This window comes from Ailuropoda melanoleuca, unplaced genomic scaffold (genome assembly GCF_002007445.2).
Source record: "Ailuropoda melanoleuca isolate Jingjing unplaced genomic scaffold, ASM200744v2 unplaced-scaffold7500, whole genome shotgun sequence".
Taxonomy (NCBI): Eukaryota; Metazoa; Chordata; class Mammalia; order Carnivora; family Ursidae; genus Ailuropoda; species Ailuropoda melanoleuca.
The window spans coordinates 61,995-66,070 of NW_023250504.1; positions in this window are offsets into that span (position 1 = coordinate 61,995).

Consider the following 4,076-nt stretch of genomic DNA (forward strand, 5'->3'; position numbering starts at 1 on the left):
ATATATATATATATATATGAAAATTATATATGAATATATATGTATATATATAAATATATATGAATATATATGTGAATATGCATATGAATATATATTTATATATGAATATATATATGAATATATATATGAATATATATATTTATATATGAATATGAAAGATCCAGAGAAGGCAAGATGGCAAAAGAGTAAGTGACCCCGCTTCAACTGGTCCACTGAATTTTGCTGGATATCTATCAAACCATTTTGAACACTCATGAAATAAGCCTGAGATGTAAGAATATATATCTGTATCTCTACAAGCAGAAAAGCAACCCCTTTTTGTGAGTTAGAACATAAGGAGTTGTGTTTGTGCAGGAGAGATATCAGAAGAAAAAGAGAAGGGGAGGGATCCTGGATAAGCTGGCTCCTGGAAAGTGATATAACACTGGAGTGAAAAATCGGAACCCTTAGAAATCTGCTCTAGTGACAGACATCCCTCTATGAAGGGGGCTCTGGAAATGAAAGGCAGAATTCTAGGTAGGGCATTGGGGTCTCAGGGTCCAAGGGGTCACAGATTGGACACGGATTCCTGAACCAGGCGAGTGCCTGAGCAGTGGATCCGGGAAGTAGGTTATGGTCAGCAAGGCTAGGAGTGCGCTCTCAGCTTGGATTGTCATTAACTGAGAGCCAAACCCCTTAGTAATCACCCTTTCCTTGAGCAGCCTGAAAAAGGTTACAAAGGGCAGAAGCACTCCTGGGCCCCCAGGACTACCACAGAGAGTTTCAGTGGGCACACCCCATGGGAGGCTGTAGTTTTCAGTGCATACAGAAGTGGAGGGTGTTATTAAAGAGGGCAGACTGTGATCTTTCTGCCCTGGACCAGAAGTTTGGGCATGGCCATTTTTGCTGCGATCCCCTGAAGGGATGCAGAAAGCCCTTAGGGAAAAAAAGCCACACAGAGGACAAGTTTGCACTGAGCCCATCTCCCTGACAGAGGGTGAGACAACTCTGCTTAGGTGGGGATACCTGGGAAACAGTGAGACAGGCCCCTTCCCCAGAAGACAGTCTGGAAGAAAAGGTGGACAACAAGCTTATGAATTCCACAGGACTATAAAATTCCAATGCTGGGGAAAATAGTGTATTGAGTTCTAGGTGTTGACTCACTACTTGATATTTTCAGATAGAATTCTCTTTTTCTTTTTCTTTTTCTTTTTCTTTTTCTTTTTATTATGCTCTCTAAATCTCCTCTCTTTTTATGCTTTTTTCTCATTTCAACTAGAGGCTTATTATACCCACTTATATTTCATAGTCACGTTATAACTTGCATTTTTTAACATCTACATATTTTTATAGATATATGAGTTCCTTCTTTATTCTATATATATAGATATAGATAGATTAAATATAGATATAGATATATAGATATAGATATAGATAGATATAGATATAGATATAGATATAGATATAGATATAGATATAGATATATAGTAATTTCCTGCAAATTTCCTTGCAATTTTGGGATGTAGTGTCTTCTGACACACAGGCCAAAATCCATCCAGGAACAAATGAAACACCTTGCTTTGGTCAACTGCAAGATTATACTCCCTCATCCCCCCCACCCTTTTTTCTTTCAATTTTTGTAGTATTTCATTTTGGCTTTGTTTTTCTCTGGTGGCTTTTATCCACTCCAGATGTTGCTAAGGTGCATTTTGCTTGGGATGCGGTTGATATTTTGGACTCTATTCATTACCCACCCATTGTTTTTTTTTTTCTTTTTAAATTTTTTATTATGTTATGATAGTCACTGTACAGTACAACCTTAGTTTTTGGTGTAGTGTTACATGATTCATTGTTTGCGTATAACACCAATACTCCATGAAATATGTGCCCTCCTTCATACTCATCAACGACCTATCCCAATCCCCCACCCATCTCCCCTCTGAAGCCTTCAGTTTGTTTCCCAGAGTCCATAGTCTCTCATGGATCATCCCTCCCTCTGTTTACCCTCCCTTCATTATTGCCTTCCTTTTGCTACCAATCTCCCAGCTATTTCCTATGTTCCATAAATAAGTGAAACCATATGATAATTGTTTTTCTCTGCTTGAATTATTTCACTTAGCATAATCTCATCCAGTCCCGTGAATGTTGCTTCAAATGTTGAGTAATCTTTCTTTCTGATGGCTGAGTAATATTCCATTTTATATACGGACCATGTCTTCTTAATCCATTCATCTACTGAAGGGCCTCTCAACTCCTTCCAGAGTTTAGCTATCGTGGAAAATGCTGATATGAACATTGGGGTGCATATGGCCCTTCTCTTTACCACGTCTGTATCATTGGGGTAAATACCCAGTAGTGCAATTGCTGGGCCATAGGGTAGCTCTATTTTGAACTTCTTGAGAGACTTCCACACTGTTTTCCGAAGTGGCTGTACCAACTTGCATTACCACCAACAGTGTAAGAGGGATCCCCTTTCTCCACATCTCCAACATTTGTTGTTTCTTGCCTAGTACATTTTTGCCATTCTAACTGGTGTAAGGTGGTATCTCAAGGTGGTTTCGATTTGAATTTCCCTGGTGGCTAATGATTTTGAACATTTTTTCAAGTGTCTGTTAGCCATTTGTATGTCTTCATTGTAAAAGTGTCTGTTCATATCTTCTACATATTTTTTGATTTGATTATTTCATTCACATGTATTGAGTTTGAGAAATTCTTTATAGACCTTGGATACCAGTGATCAAAAACCTGCCACAAAAAAAAAAGTCCAGGGCCTGACAGATTCCCCAGTGAATTCTACCAGACATTCAAAGAAGAAATATACTTATTCTCCCAAAGTTGTTTAAAAAAAAATAGAAACAGAAGGAAAGCTATCAAACCCATTCTCTGAGGCCAGGATTACCTTGATCCCCAAACCAGGTAAAGACCCCGTCAAACGGGAAAATTACAGACTGATATTCCTGATGAATATGGATGCAAAAATTCTCAACAAGATCCTAGGTAATAGGATTCAACAGTACGTTAAAAGGATTATCCATCATAACCAAGTGGCATTCATCCCTGGTATGCAAGGGTGGTTCAACATTTGCAAATCCATCAGTGTAATAGATCACATCAACAAGAAAAGAGTCAAAAACTGTATGATCATTTAAATTGATACAGAAAAACATTTGCCAAAATACAGCATCCTTTATGATTAAAACCCTTCACAGTGTAGGGATAGAGGGTACATTCCTCAATTTCATAAAAACAATCTATGAAAAGCCTACAGTGAATATCATTCTCAATAGGCTCAAAGGCTTTCAGCTTTTCCCTTAATTTCAGGAACACTACAAGGATGCCCAATCTTACCGTTATTATTTAACATAGTACTAGAAGTCCTTGCAACAGCAATCAGACAACAAAATGGAATAAAATATACAAATTGGCAAAGAAGTCAAACTGTCTCTCTTTGCAGATGACATAATACTCTATACGGAAAACCCAAAAGACTCCACCCCGAAATTATGAGAACTCATACCACAATTAAATATTGTGGCAGGATAAAAAATAAATGCTCAGAAATCAGTTGCATTTCTATACACAAACAATGAAACTGAGGAAGGGAAAATACGAAATCGTTTCCATTTACAATAGTACCAAAAAATCTTAAGATATCTCAGAATTAACTTAACAAGAGAGTGAAAGGATCTAAAATTTGAAAACTACAGGTCACTCTTGAAAGACATTGAAGAGGACATAAAAAGATGGAAAATTTTTCAATGCTCACGGATCCAAAGAATAAACATAGTTAAAATGTCTTTGCAACTGGAGCAATCCACACTATCAACACCATCCCGTTCAAAATAGCAATGACATTTTTCAAAGAGCTGGAACAAACAACACTTACATTTCTGATGAACCAGAAAAGGCTCCAAATAGCCAAGGAAATGTTGAAAAGGAAAAACAAAGCTCAGGGAATCACGTTACCTGATTTCAAGCTGTACTACAAAGCTGTGATCACAATGACACCATGGCACTGGCACAAAAACAGACACATAGACGAAGGGAATGGAATAGAGAACCTAGAAAAGACCCTTGGCTATTTGGGCAACTAATCT